This window comes from Balaenoptera borealis (genome assembly GCF_965194805.1).
Source record: "Balaenoptera borealis genome assembly, chromosome: 6".
Lineage (NCBI taxonomy): Eukaryota > Metazoa > Chordata > Mammalia > Artiodactyla > Balaenopteridae > Balaenoptera > Balaenoptera borealis.
The window spans coordinates 3595376-3622742 of NC_138863.1; the positions used below are offsets into that span (position 1 = coordinate 3595376).

The 27367-nt window shown below is 43.3% G+C and overlaps 1 long non-coding RNA gene across 1 annotated transcript; it reads left to right on the plus strand.

Moving 5' to 3' along the window:
• Positions 1–27106, plus strand: LOC309631000. The gene is made up of 2 exons (XR_014245995.1): positions 1–14098; positions 15950–27106. It is a non-coding gene; the product is annotated as an uncharacterized lncRNA (long non-coding RNA).
• The last annotated feature ends 261 nt before the right edge of the window (positions 27107–27367 follow it).

Consider the following 27367-nt stretch of genomic DNA (forward strand, 5'->3'; position numbering starts at 1 on the left):
GTGGGGAGGGGAAACTGGGACGAAGTGAGAGTAGCATTGACATGTATACACTACCGAATGTAAAATAGATAGCTAGTGGGAAGCAGCTGCATAGTACAGGGCCATCAGCTCGGTGCTTTGTGACCACCTAGAGGGGTGGGATAGGGAGGGTGGGAGGGAGGCTCAAGAGGGAGGGGATATGGGAATATATGTATGCATATGGCTGATTTACTTTGTTGTACAGCAGAAACTAACACAATATTGTGAAGCAATTATACTCCAATAAAGATGTATTTTAAAAAAAAAGAACTTATAGGCCAAGATATAAAGTAAGAATAAGTTAATCTTTTGTAGCCTTATTTTCTTGTAATGGATGAGAGTCCAGATATAAATACTGCTCCCCAATAAGCCGCATGGATTCCAGGCATTAGGGAGGATCTTTGTGAGTACAGAGCTTTCGGACCTCTTGTGCAAGAAAGCCTGGATATCTGAGAAGTGACTTGGTTTGAAATATTGAGAAAAGTCTTACAGTTTAGCACAGACTAGTCAAAATTAACATATGTGACCACACACTAGTCTCCTTCCATAGTTGCTCCAAATGCCGGGCTTGTGATCCAGTCCAAGATGTTCAATCCAAAGTGGCAGTGCTTTCCCCAAGAAACAGCTTGGTTAGTCAATTACATCATTCCCCGGGAGATGCTTTGTGCTAAAGCAGGATGTGTCTCGGACATAGAGTTAACTCAGTAAATATCATGCTTTCCTGCACCAGGCCCACTGGCAGCTGTGAACGGGGACTGCAGAATTGATGTGCAACGTCACTGTTGGCTGTGCTATGGGACCTTCAGGGGCTTTAGGCTTGGTGTTGTGCCAAGAAGGTGTTTTAAACTCAAAAGGTAGCATCTTACACGGAAAAATCCGTATTGCCAAGAGCAAACTTGGAATCAAGACTCAGCTTTCTCATAAACTCAACAAATCTATATCACACTTGGGTTTTTGGTCTCTGCTGGGACGTAAAGGTTGATACACGAATCTGAGATTCAGTTTGTGTATTGTAGCAACATTTCTCTGGGCAACTCATGTAGAACGATATGGCCCATTTTCCTTAGTTCAGCCTGAATGGCAGCCCTCAAACTGCAGGGATGAACGCAGAGACCCAGGAAAGGTTTTCTGATTTCAAGCTTTCTGAATGTGACCTGTCATCATTCAGTTTGCCTCCCTCGTTTGTATGGCAGTGTGCATGAAAGCTAGAGATAGGAGTTGTTGAACCGCCATTCCATTTAGCATAGAAAACCAAAGGATGCTTGAAGATCCCACAGGATAACTTTGGAATACCTGAATTCCACCACTCCACTGGGAGAGGTCCCGTTCTACCAAGAGTATACAGTGTTCAGAAGCAACGCCAAACGCAATGCCTGTTGTGGACAATTTAGGATGGAAAAAAAAAATCAGGATTTTGATTTCAAATTAAAAAAGTAATAAATTTCCAATAAACAACTGAATAAAAGACGATTTCTCTTTTTCTACTCGTATTTTTTGACTTTAGACTTTAAAATCGTTATCGTCTGGTTGCAGTATGGCTCAGTAAAGTCAAAGTTCTAATTTGTTCTTTGGCAGAGGCTTACCCACGGGCCCCTTTATGTATTTACCTTCCTGCCTGGCCATGGAGACATCCAAGGTCGTGACCTCTGGTTCAGGGTCCCTGGAGCCAGAAGCCCTGGGGAGCCCCCAGTCTGTGGGTGTTGATGTTTGGGAAACAATGGCAGAAGGAATGGGTGTGAACCTGGGACCCAAGAGAGCACCCCTACAGCGGCTGGGGGACCTGGGAAGGAGTATGGCTGAGTAGAAGCACCCTGACAAGTGATGAGCTTCCGTGAGCGATGCCTGCCAGCGTCCGACAGCAAGACCTCAGGACAGGGAGCGTGGTCTGGGTGTACATGGCCTTTCCAGGTCTCTCCCCCTGGAGTCTGGAAGCAGACTTTAGGATGGAGCTGCTTTTCTGACAATAAGGGTAAAGGAGTGGCAAACAACTAATTTGAAAAACCAGAGTTATGTCTACCCTTGAACCCCTGGCTGATGAAATAGGTTGATTAGGTTATACTTTTTTGAAATAGAAACTTCTAATGTTAGAATAGTTTTAGATTTACAGAAAAGTTGTGAAGACCGTTGCATTAGCTCAGGCTGCCGTGTGATAAAATACTGGCTTAAACAACAGACGTTTATATTCTCAAACTACTGGAGGCTGGAAGTCTGAAATCATGGTCGGGTTCTGGTGAGAGCTCTTTCCCTAGCTTTTATTATTACTTTAAAAAAATTTATTTATTTGTTTGGCTGCGTCAGGTCTTACTTGCGGCACACGTGCTCTTCGTTGTGGTGCATGGGCTTCTCTAGTTGCGGCGAGCGGGCTTCTCTCTACTTGTGGCACACTGGCTCAGTAGCTGCGGCGCATGGGTGGGCTTAGTTGCCCGGCAGCATGTGGGATCTTAGCTCCCTGACCAGGGATTGAACCCAGGTTGCCTGCACTGGAAGGTAGATTCTTAACCACTGGACCACCAGGGAAGTCCCTCTCTAGATTTCATGAAGGCCACCTTCTTGCTGAGTCCTACAGGGCACAAAACCATAAATTCTTTACTGTGTTTAACTTCGCCTTACATTCACTTTAAAATATTGTATTTAAAGTCATCCTGAAAGATTCAACCTTGCAGAGCTCTGCGTGGAGAATCCCATGTAAAATATGGGTATGGAGTCAGAAAACCAACCAACCAACCGTGCAAGCAACCAACCACCAGATTAAAGTGGGTTTTGGTCTCTGACGGACTTGAGGTTATAACTTTACAGCTCTACCATTCCTAGAAAGTGCTTCAGTCTCTCAGAGATGAGAGCCCTTAGCATCACGTAGGAAGATATCCTACATCTAGCAAACATCAAAGAATTATTTTCCCTGCCTTCCTTCTTCCTCCTTCCTTCCTTCTTGACGTTCTCCTCCTTTACCTCCCAAAAGAAATAGAATGAAGAACACTTTTCTCTAGACTTTGGAGATAAGACGTGGCTGGTGTCTGTGGTCTGTGATGGCTGTGAAAGCCTGGCCCACATCTGTTTTACCCAATTCCCTGCTAATAAAACCACTCCCACTGAAGGTAACTCTGATACACGATTGTCCCAGCACTTGCCCGAATCATAAAAAAAGTGCTTTCAGAAGTCTGTTAAGCCATGTAGTCAAATTTAACCCCTTTTCCCTTTCTTATTTTATTTTTCCAACTTGGAACCATGCTTACAGAAATAAGAAGTTCATCTTAGACCCTTTGGTATTCTGCAAAATATGGAGGTTAATACTTACCTGCCAGGTGAGATTATGATTATAAGATAATAAATGTAGTACCAAGAACAGAGCCTGGCACAGATGTTACTTAAACTTTTTTTTAATAGTCAATAGTGTCTTGAGTAAAAACAAATACAAGTTTGAAAATTTGAAAAATCAACATTAAGTAAACAATATTCTGAATTTGAAACATTCTTGATTGATTTATACATTTGGTTCCTATGCATCTTCTGTTCCGCTTGTATTCCTAAGATAGCTCCATAAAATATCATTTAAAGGCAGGACTCTGTCTTACAGGATTCACTCTATGCTTTGACTCAGAAACCGTTACAGCCAGAATCCATGCTTGCATCCCACTGGCTTGGAGGTCCTAGACTCCCAGGTGAGAACGCTTCCATCAAGGGACCTAACAATGGTTCCACTAAACTGGAAGGAGAGACTTCCACATGGCCACTGGGAGGCCCTGATGCCACGGGACCCACAGCCAAAAGAATTAGTCTCCTGGCTGGAGTTATTGATACTGATTACCAGGGGAAATGGGACGCAGAGGACCACTGCTACACAGACTGAGCCTGGGACCTGGGGGATTCTCTGAATGCCTCCTCATACTTCCATGTAAAAACTAATAGTAAAGTTTAACGGAAAACTAGAGAGACCAAAGACAAGGCAGGAGGACACAGACACTTCGGGTGTTAAGACTTCAGCTCCTCTTCCACGTAGAAAATCCAGAGCCGCCAAGGTTCTGGCTGAGGGTAAGAGGGATACGAAATAGTGGAAGAAGGAAGCCATAGATGCCAACATGGCTTCATGACAAATTACCGACAAAAGATCATAGGGGCTTTGTATATTTTCTATATGCTTATTATATATAAGTATTTTTTTCTATGTGTTAGCCATCCTTCACTCTCTTCCCCATTTTTATTTTATGTGCAAGGTGTTGGAAATTAATTTTATAATTTATGCAAAAAACCCCAGGTGACTGAATTGGAGGAACGGTTAAAATAGCTGATAATCCATACAATGACTATTGGGACTTTGACTCCTCATTCATGGAAAAGAGTGAGAATTTCTCCACTTCCAAGACACATACCTGTGTCTTGTCAGGAAGAATATAGCGTTGTTTTGTGGTTACACAGGAGTTCAAGTTGTGCGAAGAGTGGGTGTGAAAGCAGAGCAGCCAGAGGGGTGGGCTGTGTCAGCCCCAAGTTCACCTTCACTGCCGGATCTGCAAAGGGAAAGGTGGACCCTTTATGTATTTTCCCTTGCCAGCTGGCACAGTCCTTGTCAGTAGAGGCCTCTGGAAAGACATTGCAGGAGGAAGGGACTCTCCCCCCTGGTTCTAGACTGTCCTTCCAGCAGGTTCCTGCAGTGGGTGCGGCCTCTCCAGCATCCCAGCTCCCGAAACCTAGGCGATGTTCCCACGTGAGCTGTCTGTGGTGTGGATGGCCGCTCCAGCGCCAGCTCATGGGTACCAGCAGCCGGCACTTGGCTTGTGGCAGGGCACCTCCGCCAACACACCTGCTCACGAACAGCTTTCCCTGGCTCTCTAGAGGACACTTTCCAGCATGTTCTAGAGGGCTGTGTCCCAGCAAGTTCTATTGGTGTGACACTGCAGCATCTTCTCTGCCAGCCACTGAGCCTGTCCTGCCGTGTGCCCTGTCCTACAGGTCTGGCAGGGGCGGGGACTCCCTCAGGCGCTGTATCAACCCAGGGACTGGGTGCGCCTTCCATCTGCTACCCCGTACCCTCTCGAGGTCTATTCTCGTCTTACTAGCCAATCCTTTGTGACTCCAATCCCCCATTTAACTCAATTCTTTATAGTAAACTTTCCCCGTCTACATTACTGTGTGGTTTCCCTCTCTTGACTGGATTCTAATTGACACAAGACTATGATCTTTGGAGGAGAAGAAAATACAAGTTTGAAAATTTAACAAATCAACACGGCATTGAATAAACCACACACTGTTCCCCCTCTTGCAACTTGAAACATCTTCTTCATCGGTTGTGCATTTGGTTCCTGTGTGTCTTTTGTTCTGCTCCTTTTGCTAAAATAGCTCCATAAATGTTATTTAGAGGCAGTGTGTGTGCTTCATCTTCTCCAGCGTCGATCAGCTTAATGCATCCAATACCTCCCTTTCAGGAAAGCGTTGTAAGCCGAATCCCTCGAGGGCTTGCCAGCCTCAGCTTGGTCAAGCTGGAAACCATCTGGGACTTAGGACAACTTAAAACGGGGATGTGGAGGATGGAATTTTACCAAATCGAATGCGCACATGTTTGTGAATTCCTTGTGTCTTATTCTCTGACCTCAAACTGTAATCTTAAATGAAAAAAAAAAAAAAAAAAAACCCTCCAGAACTTCAAAGGAAAAGTGCTTTTTAATTTCTCAGTGGAATGGCAGTTAAGAGCAAAGCCCTCGCATCTGTACCGGATATAGATTTGGGAAATTATTTCGACTCGTGATATCAGACCTCTTCAGCCGAAGCAATTAGAACCAGCCAAGGCTGGGCTACACCTCTCCAGGGCACCAGATGGGGTATAACTGTCTGATTTTGATTTCTGGGGGTTGTTTTTCTCTCGGTAAGGCTGGCTTCCCTTTTCCCCCATCTGCTAAATAAAATATTATCTGGATCACTGTGGGTTTTTCTTTTTAACTTTTAGAGGGAGCGGTGTTTCTTGTTGAATTCATGTGGCTGAATCGTCCCCAAGTCCCCTCCCGATCAGTGTACGGCCACCTTCCACATCTGCACATGCGGATCAGAAGCCAGAAAACATTTATGCATGTGTCCTATGTCTATTCACGAAGCCTTGTAGATGGAACACGTGTAACTAGGGAACGAACTGAAATGAAAGGAGACGTAGTCTTCACGGGTGAAGGCCATAAACCTGCACATCCACGGGCTCCTCTGGAGTGTTGTCGTTCTTCCAGATGAGTCCGGGATTTTTCTGGAAAGAAGTGGGTGTGGAGTGTAAGGAGGGAAATATGAATTTCCCCCATGGTTAACTCACTGTGTGACCTCGGGCAGCTGCCTCCCTGCTCTGGGCCGTGCCCACACTGGCAATGAGAAGGGTTGGGATTCCTTAGAGCTCAGGAATGTTATTACCTGAAGTTTCCTTCTAAATTCCTCATAAAGAACCCCACCCTGGAAAGACTGTGGCAGCAACGAGCCACGGATTCCCCTGCCAAGTGTCTGCGTAGCCATGTGATGTGAGAAAGACCACATCCACCTACTCCAGCCATTAGGATGAAGATGACCGAGTTTGCGAAAGGATGTTCCACAGATGTAAGTCCCACAAGATGGTCTAAAAAAAAAAGGTGGGAGTGTGTGTGTGTGATCAAGGCTTTGGAAGTTAAATTGGCAGAAGGCTCCAAGCAGGACAGGGTTGGAGAAGGAGGGAAATGGGCGCTCATGTGTGAGCCCACCGTGGGCTGCGAGGGAAGAGGGGGGAGGGGAGGGCTCTGTGATTCCTGCGTGGTCAGGCACGGTGCGCTTGGGACTTGGAGCATTTGCCGGGGATCCTGCTGTGCCTCGTTCCCTGCACCCCAAGTGGACCTCTCAGGAGCGTTCCAACTTTGTTAGGAGATGGGGAGACCCCAGTCCCTGGTGAACCCCTCACAGTCTAGCTGGATCCTGCCATTTTCCAAAGAAGATACGGGTTACATCACAAGGTGGTTGGGGAGATTTGTCCCCAGTCCCCAGTCGTGTTGAGAGAGGTTACCCCTCCACCCGCCCCTCTCTGTGTTCCTACTCCCATTTGCTTTGCCTCTGGGCACCCCTTCTACAAGCTCTAGACCCTAGTGAATGGGAAACACCAATGGGACCAGGAGATGTGTGGGCCTGTGGGCGTGGTTTGGTTCCTTTCAACATAGTTTCTTGAGCATCTACCATGGGGCAGGCTCTGTGCTTGTGCTTCATGCTTGCTGGCTGTGTGATCGAGGGTGATCTATTTGCCTTCTTGAATCTTAGCTTTATCTTTTATAAAATGGAGATGATACTGACTTCCTTTATAGTGTTGTAAATATTAAATGAAGCCATGCATATGGGGCTGAATGGATGACTTTATAACATATAATCACACTTGAACATTTATCTATCAGTTTCACCACTGTTTACTGGACCTAATACTATTCACACACTGGAGACACAGCAGTGAAAAAGGAGGACACGATACCCACCGCCCCAAAACCTTACATTCTAGTGACACAAGTCACAAAGCAAAGATATCCAAGTTCCATGAATGACTGTATGGCTTTGAATGGTTTTGTAGAGGCAACACTTTTGCAACCGGTTCTAGGACCAAAATTCAGGATACTGGGATGCTCGAACCCTCAGTATGCATTTGTGACCATACGGGCTCCTCTCCTGATAAAGAGATTACCATGTTTACCTCCCTGAGTCGTTAAGGATGGAGCTGAGAATATTTTAGGTGGAAAAACTTTCTGAACTCCTTGGTGAGCACATTACTCACAATGATATTTTATCACACAAGAATCCGCTGTTTTTAAATATTTGAACATTTAGAAACACCAATCAATCATCTAAGTTCGACTTAGGCTCAAACTAAATGTGAGGTTTTTCTTTTACTTTCTGGTGCTCCTGGTGCAATGAATAGTTTTGGATGTGAAAGGAAAAGGCATCACTGCACAGTTAACAAAAGAGGCTCGAGGGCCAAAATACCTAAGTGACTTGTCAGCATCCTGTAAATGTTAGTGGCCAGTTTCTTCCACTCCTGTCTGAGACTGTCCGGGGCCCTGACAATCTTCAGGACTCCAGGACAACTTAATATATGGGTTCAATTAAAAAAAGGAGACTCAAGAATGCAACTGGTTTGGAATTTCTTTGGAAGAAAAAAACCAACAAGTCTTGTCTGGTGTTTGTACCTTTGAACAAAAAGCTAGTTTCTGGCTTCAGTGATTCTTGGGAATATTTTTGTAAAAATGACATGGCAATTTCCACTTAAACACATAATATTTATATATTATTAATCACTAACCAACTCATGACATTTGGGTTAAAAAGAGTAATGAATGTAATGGTGAATACCTTGGAAACAAACAAACAAGACATCCATTAAAAAGAAAAAACTAAATAGAGATAACAGAATCAATTGTTTCCAGTACATTTTGTTCTTTAGAAGCAGAGTGCTTGATATTTGGTTAATAACAATCAACGAATTATTCAAATTACTATTTAAGATGATGTATTTCTAAGATTATCTCTCATCGGATTACGTCTGTCTTTGGTGTGAATTTCCAGTGTAGTAAGCTTGAGGATTATTTACTTTCTTCTAATGGTTTGTTCCCAGTTAACATTTTAGTAATGTCTGTAGGTGTCCTTTCCTAGAAGAACGTCCATGTACATATTTTTTCTTAAACTATTTTGTCATCCCAATTTGCAGTTGGGGAAAATAAAGGAATTTGAATTATTATTTCTAATTCTGTTGCTTAAGTTTTAGTTTGCTCATAATTTAAATAATGATTTAGACAAACAATATAATTCCATGATGAAACTGGTCCAGAGAATGGGGGTGAGAATTAGATTAGCCAGCAACTGTGGATTGCTTAACAAGTAGCAAACATGTTATATACACTCTCATGAAATTGTCACAACAACCCCATGACATGGACTCCCAGTCTTTCTCAGTTTACTGTGCCCTTAGCATCTCAGTAGATTTTCCCAGTGTCCCTAGAGCAAAAGAAATACCAAATAGTTTTCAGCAGTTAGGTCTAACCAACCCAAGAGTCACAGTATTGTGATAGACGCCTATCAAGGTAGTCTGTCAAGAGTCCACACTATATCTAATAGACATCTCCACCATCCTCAAAGACTGAAAGTGCCCATTGGTGCCTTTGTGAGTTTACTGCGGTATCCTGGGGTGCCTTGGCATGTAATTTGGGAACCATGGCCTCGTGAGGTTAAGTCCTATTGATACCTCAGTTTTACAGATGGGAAAGCTGAGTTTGAGAGAGGTTAGGTACTTAGCCAAGACTGCACAACTGGGAAGAAGAGTGTCGAATCTCAGACAGTTGATTCCAGAATGCACACTTCTAGCCCCTATGCCCACCTCCCGATTTCTTCTATGGGAAGAACTTCAGCCTTCCAAAGCCCAAATGGCATAAAGAGAAAGAAAGTTCGGGGTGGATGTCAAGGGCATCTGAGACAAAAGGATGATTTGGAACCCATTCATTCGTTTATCTTTTTTTCCATTCATTTATTCACTTCGGTTATTTGAAAAGCGTGTGTGGCTGGTCTCTGAGCTGTGGGCCTTGGAACTCACAGTCCCATGGGAGGGAGGGAGATGACAGAGCCATGTGAATCGGTGCCAGGCTGGGGGGAGGTGGGGGGCAGGCAGGGTTGTGAGCAGCAGGGACAGAACTCGTACAGAGCATCGCCAGAGAAGAACGGAACAGCTTCTGGAAACTGGCAGAGACCTGCCAGGCTGTCCTTATATTTCATTACCGAATGGCCTCTGCACTGCTGACTCAGTTCCATCATCTGACCTTCATCAGATGCCATAGTTACGCATCTATTCAGTGCAAATGCGCCTGATAAACAGTCTCTAAGATGAATGTTTGATGGTGGTGAAATTCACACTTGGCTCCATGTGAAATTTGGTACCTTAGCATTTAGGTACCTTAGCAACTTTGACTTTGCCTGTGTGTTTTTCCTTTTGAAACCAGTAAGTTATGAACGACTCCACCCTTTAATCAAATAATGCATGACTTTTCCTTATTGCCAGGTCATTTTTTCCTCCGGGGAGGTCATATTTCACAAACGCAGCAATTCGACAAGCATTTCTTAAGCACCCGTGTGTAAGAGGGCTCAGAGCAGTCACTTCTCCACCCAGGGCTCAGGCTGCTGGGGGAGAGCCAAGGGGACCTGCAAGTACAGGGTCCATGACCCAGGCTGGAGTGGGGAGGGGGGGGGCCTGTGCGGAGGCTTTAGGAATAAACAGAGTGGGGAGCAGAAGGGGGGCAGGATCCAGCCAGAGGGAACACCAAGTGCAAGACTGGGGGCCTGAGATAAGGGGACGTCAAGTGACCATGGCCACTGGGAATGGCTGGCCTTGAGGAGGCAGGTGACAGCTTTTGGAGAAGAGGCGGAGACGGGCAGGGATCTGATGATCAGGAGGTGGGTTATCTTGCTGGGCAGCCGGCATTTTCTTGAAGCCACTAAAGGATTTTAAGCAGACAAGAGTGATAACCTCGGCAATCTGGCCCATCAAAGAGCCACAGACATGCAAAGCCAGATCTTAATATATATCATACATTTAAAGTACATTTACAGGGACATCCCTGGATGTCCAGTGGTTAAGACTGAGCTCCCAGTGCAGGGGGCACGGGTTTGATCCCTGGTCGGGGAATAAAATCCCCCATGCCATGTGGCCCAGCCAAAAAATAATAATAAAATAAAATAAAATACATATTTACAGCCCTTACTATTTTCCATCATCATCCAACAAAGATTGATGAACACCATGATTGCCCTTGTCGGGGACCTCTAAGGGTGACTCCCTTCTGGTCAGGAGGGCTCAAGGGCCACTAACAATAATCAGAAGAGCCCTGTTTTCTTCCTCATGTGCTGCTCTCCCCTCAACTCCTCTTTGACCTCATTTCAAAGTAGAAAAAAAGAAAAGTAAACCACCTCAGGATGTTGGTGACTTTTATGAAAATCCCTTATGATTTTTGCCGCAACTGAAGAGAGCTTCCATTTACTTCAATTGATGGGGACTGGTTCCCCAAGTCACTGTTTCATGAAGACTCCATGGCCCTGTCCTTTGGCTTTAAAAAAAAAGCCTGTCTGCTGTATGTCTTCTAAAACATTTAACAGGGCATAAGAATGTTTTTTCTTTCTCCTAAGAAGGGAACAAAGTGCTTTCTTCACATTGCTAGACTCAGGCAGAATCTGACACAGGCTTCTCTGCCTTTTTTCCTTGACCTTTTCACATTAAATATGCATTTAAGTTTCCTCTATTTTTTTCATGGCTTAATAACTATTTTCTTTTTGTCACAAAATGAAGCTTTTTTTGTATGATGTACCAATACATGCACCTTTTCTAGTATCAGAATTCTTTTGGCTTTTCTATGTAGACCATCATACCATCTATGAATAAAGATATCTTTATTTCCTTTCCAATTGAATGCCTTTTATTTCTTTTCCTGTCTTATTGCACTGACTGGGTCCTCTAGTATGATCTTGACTATCTAGAACCCTTGCAATATGGCCATATGGGGCCATATGAGGAAGGCTTGATAGAAAATTTACAGTATATATTTGTGGCCATGATGCAGGGTCCTTACATAGGACACCAGCCTCCCCTTCAATTAAGTGGCTTCATTATAAGAACTGGGTGAGATCCAGTTATAAGATAAATAAGTACCAGGGGTGTACTGTACAACATGATGATTACAAGTAACACTGCTGTATGAAACATAGGAAAGTTGTTAAGAGAGTACATCCTGAGCTCTCATCACAAGGAGAAATTTTTTTCTTTTCTCTTTATTGTATCTATATGAAATGATGGATGTTAACTAACCCTACTGTGGTAATCATTTCACAATATATATAAATCAAACCATCATGCTGTACACCTCAAACTTATACAGTGATGTGTGTCAATTATTTCTCAATAAACCTGGAAAAAACAAGAACTGAGTGAGGTGCCAGGGCTCCCTACTAGGTGACTCAGTCATATTTCTGCTCACTGGACTCAGAATATATCTAGTTGTATATAGAAAGTGACACTTTAGTAGGCTTCACATCTATTTCATCCATAGGACACACAGTAAATTAGCCATCACTGTGATTTCCTGCAGTATAAAACTTACCACCACACTGACCTCACAGCCCCCGTTGATCTTGATGGTTAAGTGCTGCCATCTGGCCTCAGTCACACTGGACCATCATTCCTATTGAAATCAGGCCAGGGAGTCTATTTCAACAGCAGATCTCTCCTTTCATCCTCACTTACTGAGGATGCTATGACAAAGATCTTCAAGGATGCTCGTTCTCAATTCCTTATTTAGTGTCCTTTGGGACCACTTGAAGATACAGTCAAGATGAAGGTGAGTGGGCTGCCCATAATAAAACCTACTTCTTTATCCTCATCTCCCTCAGCATTTGGATTCCTTTCTCCACACAATGCTGAGGAAGTTCTGACACCCCGACCTCGTTGAATGTAGGTCCCCACTAAATCCAAGTTTCAGTCAATGAAAAATGCCAGCTAGTAAAGCCATTCCAGCTGTGAAAACTAGAACATTAAATCCTGAATCTTACGCAAGTGTTCCCACATTGGCACATTCAATCCAATCCAGTTATATTTCATCCTCCTTGGTCTGATATCCTTAAAATCTTTTTCTTAGGTTCCTGCATATACAAGTCATTGCAGTGCTTTTGGCGCGTAAGCCATTCCTTCTCCTGAAGACCTAGGGATTGTCTTTTGTGTCATGATCGGTCTGACTTGTAGGAGTAGAGGCAATGAGAGGTAGTGAGGATGGTCTTGAGGAGCACAGTCATTCAGACAACGGCCCCAAGCATTGTTCTTTAAACAAGGGAAGGGTACCTCCTCAGACCTGGAGAAAGGTCTAATTCTTCTGGAAAGGGGAACTCTTTGGCGCTTCAAGGTTTTCAGATTATTCTGTCTACCCAATATTCCCATCCCATGTCTCAATGCCCCACTTATTCCAAATAAGTGTCTTTTTCTTAACATAGGAGTCTGGTCAAAGTTGCATTGGGAGGGACAATATAGGGGTGGGTGAGTGGGAGGTGGAAGGATGGGGACCCTCATCTGTTCTCACGATGCATGGTGTAGAGAATGAGGACAGGACATCATGTTCCAGAGAAGGAGCTGAATGAAGGAGACAGAATCAGTGGTCAAACAAGAAGGTAGACAATGGGAAGGTGGTAGTAAGGCATGAGGAAATGTGAACAGGAGGTAACTGGGAGTGACCAATGGGGATGCTCTGTCTGGATATGTTCTGATGATGTAGTGCATGTGCCTCTGGCTCTTTATATCCTCTCTCCACCTCCCAACTCTACTGAAGATTGAAGGAGAAGATCTAATCCTCACTACATCTTTTTTATGCTTGGGCAGAAGTGTGTGCTCATCTTCTTGGACTTAGGGGTGTAGACTTCCACCTTTTTACCTAGATCATTATAGCCTCTGAGATGTTGGGCAACTTTGGTCTCATCAAGTCTGCTGCCTACCTGAACTAAAATCCTATAGTCTGGGGAGCCAGGGCAGACAATGGGAGTCTTGGACCCCAGGATGCAGTATATGGACTGAGCTCATAGCTGATGTATGGGTCACATTAGCTAGAATATACAGGCGGAGGCAACAAGGGTTGGAGCTGAACCGCCTCTCACATTGTTGCTTCCAGAAACCGTCTTGTGGAATTTGTGCTTCCCAGCCTTGTAACATCAGGCTCTTCTAGACCACAGGCCCTGATTTTCAGGCCAGAAACTTCCTCCAGGGACACAGAGTTCACTGATTCAGAAGCTCTGAGTACAGCTTGTTCATTTTGGACTAGTCATACCAGTGAATCAGCAGGTGAGTACGGAAGGATAATTGACTCTTTTTGTCAACAGGAGCTTGGGTTGCTCCTGGAGGATAAGAATCTCTGGAGCCCACAGGATGCACTGGAACATCTCCCAGTGCTTTTAGGCCAGTGATGTGAGTAACAGACAATGGCAGCAATCATGACCTGATGGAGGCAAGGGAGCTGAGCCTCACACCCTTCAGGGGAGAAGATCTAGGTCATATGACCAGGCCATCAACATAGACCAGCCAAAGTGTTAGCCAAAGGTGAGTGAGGTCTGGAAAGGATGACGAAGTTAGGAGGTGATGAATGCTGATGAAGGTCTCTAGATCAATTGACACAGTGGGGCTGTAACTTGTTTCACTAACTGTGTATGTTAAGTCTTGAAGACTCAAGCTTGGTTGGGTTGGATGTAAAGGGCAGGAGTGGATATTTGAGGAGTGCAAGGGATTTATGTAACAGACATCTCGTGGGCTCCTCCCACACCTTCTTGGCCTCACCTAGATTCCAGCTGTGACTATGGTGTGAAGCTCTGTGGGGGCTTCCACTCATATTTTGCAGACACCTCTGGCTTCAAGCATGAGCCCACATACTTCACTCTCTGCCTTGGAGCTCCTTCAGTGCTGTGGATGTGGCTGGTCCCCACATGGCACACATATAAGAGCAGCCTAGAAGTGTGGGTGTAGTCATGTCCCTGGGGGCACCCAATGTGGCAGGGGGGCTGATAAATAAGTGCTTTCCCTTTTGATCCTGGCTGTGGTGGGTGTTTGGGCAATTCTAAGAGGCATTCTGTGCACTAAGGTCCTGGGTGGGATTGAGCACAAGCTGCCACAGCAGTGACTCATATAAAGACCCATGGAATTTATTTTTCTTCCTGCCTTCTCTCTTCTTGATCCTTCACTTATATTCTCTGAGATCACATCTCAAGTAGAATTTTTGTGCATAAGTCCTTAGGTGAAACTCTGCTTTCAGGGCAGTGAGTTGGAGAGGAAGTTAGGCTGGTCATTCTCTTTCCTAGAGATGGGCTGACAGGTCCAAAAGGCCAACCATGTGATGGGGCCAGATGGGACAGTAGCAGGGGGGCGGCCGAGGTTGCATTGTGGGTGGTCACTGTGAGAGCAGTCTCAGGAAACCCTTGCTCACTTTTATCCCCTCTGTCCTCCTGGCACGGTTTCACTACTGTCCCTCTCTCTCCTGAGCTCTAGGACCACACTGAAACATCCATTTAGGCACATTGATGGCCAAACTGAAAGAGTTCTCTTCCAAACTCATCTCTCCCCACGAGTCTCCATTGCTGCTACTGCTGCTGTCACATTTTTTCAGCCTCATGACGTTGAAAGTCCTTGATGACTCCTCTGACTTCCCCTCAATCAATGATCAGTTCCAATTCTTAAAGGTCTCTGCAAATCACCTCCCTTTAGCCCCACTTGCCCCTGTCCCCGTGCAGACCCTCCTCATCTTTCTTGGTGTTTAATAATTATTTCAGAACCAGTGTGTCTGCCTGTAGTATCCACTCTGTCCCTCACTTTTCACAACACTCTTTATTATTACCAATATTTTTGTTCTAAAACATTGCATTCATCCATTCCACAAGTATTTATTGATTTCCCATCTTTCAGAAGCAGTGAAAAGAGACCAAATCTAAACTCCTTGGCTTGGAATGTTCACAAGCTGACTCAGAATTGTTCCTTTGGCATCATTTCCAAACTTCACATTGTACACCACAACTACGTGGTGACAACGGGACCTTCTCAGCCCGCTCTTTAATTCAGATCATTAACCCTTAGTGAGAGAAGAAAGATGTTTTCTGAACCAGTGCTGTTCTTAGATAAGAACAAAGGGCTTCGGTCGCAGCCAAACTTGATAGCCACGGAAAAAAATAAATAAAGTAACTTTGGCTAGGATAGACGGTAGAGATTTAAACTAGAGTATCTGTACAGGGAAAGCTGAGCAAGATGTCCTCTGGCTTTCTAGAAGAGTCTGACTGATGTCGCCCTGTGGCAGGCAGGCAGGCAGCCTTCCTCATCGTGATGGCTCTGGGCTGTCAAAACCCTCAGTCTAGGAGTCAGAATGAAGACTAACATCTTGATTTTCACTCGATCTGTTCACTTCTGTAGGGTTTGGACCCTGGACCATCCTGCAGTCTGCCCAGCTTCTTGCTCTAGCATCTAGTTGGCTCTCCTAGTGTCCAGACTCTGGCCACACTGAGTCCTGACTATACTCCTCATTTGGATGAGACTTTGGTCCTTTGCTCATGCTCCCTGAGTGCCTGGTCACACAACCTTCCCACTGTTCTTGTTCCTGAGTTTCCCAGCTTATAGGATGAGAGCCCAGATAAGCCCACCCTACAATGGGGCCAGAAAAGACAAACTTGGGGTCAAATAGGAAATCGATGGTGGCACCTGTGAGAGGAGAAGCATCTTCCCTGCTGAGACAGCACGTGTAGAGGAAGAGCTGTAGGAAGCTGAGGGCTGGTGGACAGGAGCCTCCGGGAGGAGATAGCAACATCATGAGTGAAGAGTTGAGAAGAGCCAAGACTTGAGGAGACTCAAGAGCAGATGTCATGGCCAAGGTCAGAGCTGGAAGTGATGTGGATCTTGACCAGGACAGTTTATGATACCTGATTGTCAAATGATCTAGGTGTTACCCACGAGACTGCAGCATTGCTGGAGCAGACAGAGCAACCAATGGGGGGCAAGAAGCTTGAGTTTTGTGGTGACCTTGTTAGCAATGAATCAAGCAACTTCCCTCCCCCAGACACTAGGTCCTCTGGGGTCCTGTGGTCAGCAACTGTTGCTTGGCCATCTACTTTGGGACTTGCCTTTGTGGGCACCACTTCTTCCACATAGGACTCCATTCGTCTCAGTGTGCCCACCCAGGCGAGAATGTCAGTGATCTCCTGCCCCCTGGATGTTTGGAACTTCCCGATTCCCCTTCTAAGCCTGCTTTTCCAGGGTTATTTTTTTTTTTTTCTAATTCTGTGAGCCACCCCATATTCATCTAATAAATTTCTTTGGGATTGAGGTAGAGTCAATTTCTGTTGCTTGGAGCCAAAGGATCCAAAGTGACGCAGATCTGCCTCTGATTCTCTGTGATTTTAAGTGTCAAGCTGTCATGAGTTTGAAGGGGAGACTGTGCCTCAGAGAGGCTCTTCACCTGGGAGATGCTCTTAGAGGTGGAGATCTGGTCTGGCTGCACTCTGCCTTCGCACGTGTCCCATCCCAAGCTGCACCCAGGTGTCTGCTAGTTCACTCATGCTTTGGTGGCTTTTTTTGAGAACGCTGTGGTCTTTAAAGCAGTGGTTTAGGTGCTCTAAATTCAGTGGTGGTACCTCTGGGGTATTTGGGGAGAGGAGCTGAGGGACTGACTGGGTTCCATGCCTCTCTGCCACTTAATCAGACTTGCTCCTCCATTATCTGTTTCATATATTTTCTGTATAAAGTTTATTTGAAACATTGCATTTCCTTACTAAAAATAAAGATTAAAGGTCACTGCTTTGATGGACTCAACTCTTGAGAGTTTTCCAAGATGGAAACTCACTGAAAATCTGGTCCTGCTTTGTCATGATCGCTGGCTCTCCCAGCCAATGAGTCTCCACTGGCAAAATGCACGTAGGCATGGAAGCTATTTTCTAAAGAATCTGAGCTAAAAGCTCAACTGTACTGACTCTATCACCATGTGTTTAAGCATGACTCAACTAATGGATAAAGTTAATGGAGTTAAGAAGTCTGCAAGACTATTGCCAATGATGCCAGTGAAAAGGAATCCATTCTAGAAGGACACTCAGAGCAAGCTTGATCCCCATCCCCAATGCTGCTGCGTGCTGCGCATGACCCGGGACAGCTCAGTTGTACCGACTGCCCATTCTCCCACCTATGGCAGCAGCAGCATGGGCTGCCCTAGTCATGGTGGCTGCAGCAGAAAGGCACAAAAGTGAGCATTAGTTCTGGAATGGCCAAGGTGAGGCTTGGGCAGAGACAGATGGTGAGCAGGCATTTCAGGCATGTTGAGGCTAAGATGACAGAGCATCTCAGTGCATAATTAGAGGAAGGAGGGGAGTGGAGAGCCTGATCTGGAATTGTTGATGCAAGTGATGGATGAGATGAGAACAGGTGAGCCATTTAGGACCAACAGACTAAAAGAGTGAGAGGGAATAGTAAACCTAATTTTCAAGAGTGGATAGTTTTAAGATGGTGATTTTGGCATAGTTGGAGAGTGGTTACTGATTAGTATCCGAGGACACTACAAATGACAGATACCAATTTCAATTATATACTGGTGCCAGGCACTGTATTTGGCACGTTACATCCATTATCTTACTTAATTCTTGCAAAAAATAACAAAGACCAGATGCACAAAATATAGGTGGTGTTAGCCTCATCTACTGATTTGTTTATTTTAAAAAAGACCTGGAAATATTCAGTGACTTGCCCAAGGTTACCTTGCTAGTAAGTGGCAGATAGAGTTTGAATTCTGATCTTGCTGGTAAAAGGATCTTATATTTTTACCTATGTGAAGATGAAAAATGTAGAATTATATAATATAATGAACTGTCTTGACATATTCTCAAATTAACAAAAACTTCTCATCTAAAGAAGATTACAAATAGGAAAACATACTAGGCAAAAAAGTAGAGTTTTCACACAAATTCTGGACAGGATATGTGGAATCTTTTGACAAATTTTATTCTTCTTATAATTAACTTCCAACCAATTGAAAAACTCCAAACCCTTTCCCATTTTAACCATAAAAAATGAATTTTTTGTATATCTGAACACCTCTTAAATCTTTTAGCTTCTCTCCATCCCCACCTGCTACCATTCTAGTGGGTATCACCATTTTCATCTTCTGCTTAGATCAGTTAAATCACCTTCCAATTGGTCTTCCTGCATGCACTCTTGAATGACGATAATTCTACTCAAAACCCTTCAGTGATTTCCCATTGCTCATAAGACAAATTCTCAAGGCTCTTCACAGAAAGGGTTCTGGTTTCCTTCATCAACCTGTTTTTCTCCACGCTGTTCTCCAGCCTCTCTGCTTTCTCCACTCAGCCACTCACTCACCTCTACTGGGCTTCTTTTAGCTCTTTAAACATGTCATGCCCTCTGTTGCCTCCATTCCTTTGAACCTGATGTCTCACTGCTCAATATACTCCCTCTTCTCCTGCCTCCTCCCAGGAACAGTGCTATTCATCCTTCATGTCTTGGTGGAGAAGTCCTTTTCTTAGAGAGAATCCCTCCTTATTCCCCTAGATTAGGGTGTTACAGAATCTGAAAGCACACCATGCTTCTCCTTGTGTTGCAGTTACACGTGTAATAATTTGTTTGATGATGTTCCCAGTTGTCTGTAAGCCTACCACAGTGCTTTGCACACAGTAGGAGCTTCATAAATATTTGTGGAAGGAATGAACACGTGACGGTCAGAACACTTCATTGATCTGTCTTAGCCTGAGTTCCTCAGGAAAGGGATCCTGAGACAAACATTTATGTATTAGTGTTTTCATTGGGAAGGGATCCTAAGAGCAAAACTAAGGGATAGAGAAAGTGTTTCAGCAAAGAAGACAGAACAAATGCAAGCAGTGTTGTTCAGTTGATCACTGCTATGGGAGATTAGTGTTTAATGCCATGAAACCTTCCGAGAAGCCACACAAAATTGAGTAGGACTCACTATCAGTGTGTGGAGTAGGATGGAAGGAAGCATTTATTCACTGGATCCCATCTCACTGTTCAAAGGTTTTTCCAATGGGGCATTACCTACCTACAGACTTAGTTTTTGTGTCCCGTCCAAAATTCACATGTTAAATCCTAACCTCCAAGGTGATGGTATTAAGAGGTGGGGCCTACAGGGGGTGGAGTGCTCATGAACGGGATCAGTGGCCTTATGAAAGAAAGCCAGAGAGTTCCCTCACCCCTTCCACCATGTGAAGACACAGCACAAAGACAGCCATCTATGAACCAGGAAGCTCTCTCCAGATGCCAAATCTACCAGTGCCTTGATCTTGGACTTCCCAGCCTACAGAACAGTGAGATATAAATGTTTTTTTATAAGCCTCGCAGTCTATGGTACATTGTGATAGCAGCCTGAATGGACTAAGACAAGTACCCTGTACTTCTGGGCTGTGCATGCATTGGCACCAAGCAGCTTTCTGTGGCATCCCATGCCCTGGTTTTATCAGAAGCCACGAGATGTGTGGTGTAGGCCCGGGGCAAGGCACTGCCAGGCTGTACCTGGATGAAACTGATCAGGGCCTATGCGTTGTGCACACAGAGCTGTTGTCACTGTGGTGCCTGGAGCAAAGGAAGGTTGCCTACGTTACATCTGAGAGTCCATTTGGGTCTCTCATATCTAACCATACTGTACATTATATCTGGTTCCAATTCTAAAAAGGTTATCTCGCTGATTATTAGAACAAGATATTCTCACTCCCTTTTGGAGAAGGGGAGGTCTAGTGGGATCTGTAAGAGTTTCCTTCAATGTGGTGGTCAGACCCAATCCCTGAAGATTTAAAAAAGAAGGTTAGTGAAACAATGTACAATCACTGAAACTGCGTATCGGTAAACCACAGTTGATATTCACCTCTCCTTTTTCCATCGCTCAATCTATATTTTCCTCCCCCTACAGAAGCACTCTGTGGGTCTGGGCTCCTTGCCTGGTGCAGGGGAATTAGGCCTGCATCCCCATTAGCAGACTTGCACTTGTCCAGTGATAGTGCTTGCAGTTTCCTCTTGCAGTTATCTCTAGGGAACCCTGGAAGCACCTGAGCATAGCTCCTCCATTCCAGAAACATCCCTCCCTGTCTCCATTGTGTAGAACAGTGATTCTCAAAGTGGTTTGCCGACCTCTGGGGGGGTCCCCCAAGAACCTTTCAGGATTCTGTAAGGTCAAATCTATTTTCCAAATAACACTAGGAAAGTATCCTGTGTCAGAGGATTACAAGTAACTCATGTAGATACTTTGCCCTCGAAGGGGCGGAGCGTGACTCCCTGCTCCTTAAGTGTGGGATACACAAAGCAACCTCATTCCAAAGAGAGCAGTGTGGGAAGGGGGAAAGAGAGTTACCGCACAGTGGAAAAATCTGAGAAAGATTACTTCACTCAGGTGATCAAGGTCAACATCAACGATGATGTCATATTGATAATATGTACCCTAGATAAGATATGATAAGAATGATATTTTATTTATGTGATCTTCCTCCCCCAAAATCCATGAACCCACTCTAATCAAGAGAACACATCAGACCCATCCCAATTAAGGGACATTCCACAAAATATCTGATCAATATTCTGCAAAACTGTTAAAGTCATCAAAACCAAGGAAAGTCTGAGAAACTGTTACTGTCAAGCCTAAGGTTGCATGAGAACTAAATGTAATGAGGTATTTTTGGACAAACAAAACAAAACAAAACAAATTAGGTAAGAACTAGGAAAATCTGTATATAGACTGGACTTTAGTTGATAATAATATCTCAGTACTGCTTTTCAGTTGACACGAATGTACCATGCTAATGCAAGATGTTAATAATAAGGGAGAATGGGTGTGGGGTTCTTGAGAACACTCTGTACTATCTCTGCAATGTTCCTGTAAATCTAAAAGTATTCTAAAATAAAAATCTTATTTAAAAAAACCCACCAAAACATTTTTTGTTTTTTCCACTGTGCTGACATTTTCCCTGATGTGCAAAAACAATGGTGCCAACATCTGGGCAGGAATCTAGGTGGTGACATTAAACTCTATCAGTGGACCTTGTGTTTTCCATTGCCACAGCAGTACAAATTAGTGATTTTATTAAATCTTGACCCTTGCGTACTTTTCCTTTGAATATTCTGAGTGACAAAATGAGAAGTACACACAAAGCACCAAAATATAAGGGTAGGTTACATTGAAGAAGAGCTCTTGTGTGATTGAGGTGTGACCTGAACTAATCTCTTTTTTTCATGGAACACCATTTTTACTTGAAAGAATAACTGACAAATTATAGTTATTCAGATGTAGGGATTTGGCAAACTGTTGCTCAAAAATGAATGAAGTGAGCCTGTCGCTTGAAGGAAAAAAAGTTGACAGTCTTTGTGGCCAATGATAAAATTCGAATTTTCAAGCACAAATTAGAATTTTATACGATGGTCATTAACTCAAATGGTACCCTGGAGCCCTGAATCTTTGCTGATTGGCACATTTACTTGTAGAAATTATTTTGAAGTTCTTAATTTTCCATGGTTTTCTAGCAAATGCATATCATATTTTTAATATCTGAATGCATTTTTAAAACTACAATTTGCCTACGGAGTATTTTCTCTTCCTACTCTCCAAGTTTGTGTCTCTTTACCTAGGTTTGGTGAATGCTGACAATAATTCCATCGTAGGGCAGAGTGAAGGGACAGTAGCTGTTCCAATAGTCCTGGGGATGAGAATATTGTCCACGTCCTTACCCACCCAAGGGAACTTTGATTGCCTACATAGGAGACTGTTGTAAATGGACTCAGTGATCTGTGGAAAGATGAGGGATTTCCTAAGCAAAGCCTAAATGGGGAGTCTTGTGAAACTGATTTATTGAGGGGACACTTACATCAGAAATGGAGTGAGGACAGCAGAGTGAGGGGGTGGAGGAATCTGCTGAGCAAGCAAGTGGCCTTGGCTGGAGCCTAGCCTCTGCCCGATCCCACGGGGAGCTCTGGAGTGTGAATCTCACCACAGAGTTGGTCCCACTTTGGGGCAAGGGTTTGGCCTTTTGTACTACTCAGGGATTGGCCCCTGACTGCCTTGTATGTGGATGTGAACTTCTGGGATAGAAAGTTGTCATTGTCCCAAGGGTAATTCTCTGGGAAAGGGCAGCTGAGTCCTCAGCAGCCAAAGCTCACAGCAGCTGGAGACCAGCACGCCAGCTCAGAGATGCCGCCAGGGTACAGAGGGCGTCCACTGCAAGGTTTCAGTGGCCGCTGTTTGCTCTGAATCAAAGGCCACAGTCCCAGATGTCAGAAAGACTGGGGTGACTGATGGCACACCAGACCAATATGCACATTCTTCCTCGAAGGATTCCCTTCCAGTTAAGGCCAGTTGAGGCCCTGGCCACAATTCAAGAATGAGTTGGATCTTGGAGTTTGTCATGAGAGCAACCCTTGGGACCACAAGTTCCTTTTGACCCTCACCACCCTGAGGTCATCCTGGAAAAGTGCACGTGCATAAGTGTGAGCACGTGTGTGTCTGTGTGCACAGAATGCAGATGCACATGTGAACAATGTGTAGAGCACACAAAGGGATGGCTTTTAGGTCAATTCAAAATGTTCATAGGACTGTATGGGGGCTCTACTGTTCTATTCTGGCTGGTGAGATGTGGTCATGTGTCTCACTGCAGAACACAATTACTGGTTTTTATATTGTTGTATACTTTGGACCTACAAGAAAAGACCACGAAGGCTAACAGCAGAACCAGAGGATAAATAGAACCGAGGAGGACAAATCCCCTAACAGAATTCCCTAGATGTAAGGTAATTTTGAAGGAGGGACATTTTAGGTGGGAGCCATGAGAAAGGCAAGGAATTTTTCTGCTTGGTTATCTGAACCTAGGAAAGCATTTCTCCAGAGTGTGTTGGTGTTATCAACTTGTAGGTGGTTTGCATTCAAACACAGAGATCCACCTTGCAGCTGCTTTGCATTCTGTTAGGTAAGATGAGGGCAGACTCCACACATCTGGACCATACACACCTGGGTAAATGAAGCTTGAACTGTCTTCATCCTGCCTCTCATGTTGTTCAGTTGTAGGGAAACCAATGAAGGGATACGAAATAGTAGCTCTGTGAGCAATTTTTTTCTCCAGTAAAAATCTCTGTCCCTGAAGGGTTTCAGGCATTTTGGTTTTGAGATCCACAATATTGGAACATTGTTGTTTTGGGGAAACTTCCCTGACCATAAATGAACTTTGCCTGCAATCTTATTTTATGCCAGGGTTTTTATTGCCTAGAGAATAACTGCACGTAGAATGTTTAATCAATATTTGGGGAAGCCAATCAATTTTTCATGAGACAAAAATGCTGTGATAGTAATATTCTGTCTCTGTCGTCTGTTGTTTTTCTCTACCCAATAAGATAAAAAAAATATTTTCTTCATGAGCAAAATGGTCATTTCCCCATGCACATTATAAACAGGAAGTCCACCATCTGTGGTTGCTATTTCTCCCTTCGGTCAGCAAACCACCTGCATCTTTGACTCAACAGACCATGATTATTGTGATCCTGCCACACGTGTGGAGGGAAAGTTTGGCTTTCAGTGGGTTTGTTTTGTTAGGCGATGACAGCAAGCTCCCTAAGACTCCAGTTTCAATACTAGAGAAAAAGACCTGTATCTTTTAAAAGAAGCAGTATAAATTTGACTAGATACCCTCCAACTGAATAAAAACAGGAAAATTAATCGTCATAGCTAACATTTACAAGCCCTGTGGTAAGCCCGTTATATGGGGTAACTCAGTTAATCGTTACAAAATCCCTTTGTGTTAGGCACTCTTGTTAACCTCATTTTCAAGATGAGGAATTGAGGCAAAGACAAGTCACTCACGTAGGACGTGGCAGAGCTGGGATTTGAACTTAGGCAGGCTGAGTTCAGTGCTCACGTTCCTATCAAGGCCTGGGCTCTGGCCCCTATGGCAGGAGAAGGAAGCAGTGCCTGGATTCTCCAGCCACGTGGACCTTCTCTCATGGGACACAATGTCATAGCACAGAGCCTGGGAATTAGAACAAAGTCACATTCTTCCCTTCTGCAGACATGGTGGAGGACTGGCCATTGCCCACAGGGTAGGTCATCTCTTCTGAGCAGAGGTTGGGATATTCAGGTGGGGAAGGGTGGGTTCATCAAAGTCTGGTTGAGAGGAAGTGTAGCTTAAGGAGAAGAACTTTGTCCGGGGGGTCAGGGGATGAATGAGGGCCCCCACCCAAACTCCACCCTACATCAGCTGTGTGACCTGGGGCAAAACACATACCTTTTCTGGTCTTCATTTTCTTTACCTGTGAAAAGAGAGGTCTGGTGGACAAAAACGTGTAGATATAAATATAAGTGTAGACAGTCTAACACTCTGAGACTCATCTAAAGGGCGTGATAAAGTTGGTTTTATTATCAATTTGGGAAGCAAGGATTGCACAATATATAGTCCTGGGTAACTGATAGACTATTTGGAAATGAATTGTATTCGGCTCATACCTTATATCCACAGTAGACTCTAAATGTATAAAGAACTACATGTAAAAAAAAATTCCCTTAAGAAACAATATGAATTATAAGCAAATGTTAATTTCAGAATAGGAAAGGACTTGATTCACAAAAGCAAAAGAAGAAATCACAAAGGAAAAGATTTATAGTAACCTAAATTTAAAAATTTAACCCAATAGAAACTTGGGAGAAATATTTAACAGAAAGGGTTGAGGTCTCTTGCCAATCTTTCAAATTCTTATGAAACTGATAATGGTTTCATATCTTATTAATTTTATTTACAGTTCTTTGATGAGGCATGAGGCTGAAACTTTTCAAGTGTCTGTTCTTCTTTTAAGTGTCTGCTCATAGCCTCATCTATTTTTTTTTTAATTGGTGTGCTCATCTTTTTCTGACTGTTTGAAAAAACTCTGTACATTAGGAAATCAACCATTTTCTACTACATGCTGCAAAGATTTTTCCTTAATATATAATTGGTGAATAGAAGTTTTAAAGTGGAGTTTCCTTTTAACTATTCTTTTTTGCTAAAAAGCAATTTTATATATTTGAATCTATTTCTTTTCCTTTATAATTTTTGGCTATGAAATCACTTGATCTCAATATTATTAATGATTTCATTAAGAATAATTCCTCGGGCTTCCCTGGTGGCGCAGTGGTTGAGAATCTGCCTGCCAATGCAGGGGACACAGATTCGAGCCCTGGTCTGGGAAGATCCCACATGCCACGGAGTGACTACGCCCGTGAGCCACAACTACTGAGCCTGCGCGTCTGGAGCCTGTGCTCCACAACAAGAGAGGCCGGGATAGTGAAGAGGCCCGCGCACCGCGATGAAGAGTGGCCCCCGCTTGCCGCAACTAGAGAAAGCCCTTGCACAGAAACGAAGACCCAACACAGCTAAAAATAAATAAATAAATTAAAAAAAAAATTCCTCATTCTTTTATGATTTTATATTTTGCTTTTAAATAGTTTATCCATCTGGAACTTATTTTAATAATGAGAATGGGCCAAAGATCCAGGTTTATTTATTTATTTTTTTACAAATGTACCAAAAATGTTTATTGAATAATTCATTTTCCCTACTGATTTTGAAATGACACTTTTATTGTAAATTCCATTCTCACATACTTATTTCTATTTGTTGGCTCTCTTTCTAGTCCATTTATCTGCCTATCTTTTCCAGTGTCACTTCTATATTTTATACTGTCATTTTAGAATACGTTTCAGTATCTGACAGAATAAGTCTGATTCCTCTCCTTCCTCCCTTCCCCAGAATTTTCTGAGCTCTACTCCCATGTTTGTTCTCCTTGTCATGCTAATATGCCAAATTTCTACTGGATTTTTTATTACATTTCTTTGAATTTATGGATATGTTTTGATATCATTAATATTCACAATAGATTTTTCCCTACAAAAACATGGCATGCATCTTATTTTGTACTTTTCTTTTAAAAATTAAAACAGCACATGTACACAAAAGGTGAAATGCCACTACAACATTTATAGTGGAAACAACAGTCCTTTTATGTATTTACATGTGTACTATTCATACTACCAGAACTATCGTCTTCCTACTGTGGTAGATGAGGAGAGAACCATTCCAAAAGAAACAGAGAAAACATTTAACAAAGTTCAACACTCATCTATGATTAAAAAACACACACACAAAACAACTCAGAAAATTAGGAATAAAAGGGGACTTTCTCAATCTAATAAAGGACATCTAAAAAAAATCCACAGTTTAGCTAGACTGACTAAGAAAAAAAGGGGGAAGACTCAAAATACTAAAATCAATACCGAAATGGGGAACATTACTACAGACCTTACAGAAAATTAAAAAAAAAAAAATTATGGAAATCATTTGACCTGATGACATGAACAAATTCCTGAAAAGACACAAACTATTGAAACTGAATCAATCTGAACAGACCTACAACAAGTAAAGGGATTGAATTATTAATCCAAAATTTTCTCACAAAGAAAATTCCAGGACAAGATGGCCTCATTGGTCATTTCTATCAAATGTTTAAAGAATTAACACCAATCTTTCACAAAGTCTTCAAAAAAAAAAAAAAGAAAAGAAAAGGAATATAATGGATCACTTCCCAACTCATTCTATAAGACCAGCATTACTCTGATATTAAAATTGAAGATATCACAAGAAAAGAAAACTACAGATCAATATCTTTTATGAATATGGACATGAAAATTCTCAACAAAATACTTACAACCCAAATCCAACAACACATAGAAAGGATTGTATACCATGACCAAGTGGGATTTATTCCAAGAATAGAATTTTAACATTTCCATTTGGGTCACCATTATAGCTTCTATTTCTTTTG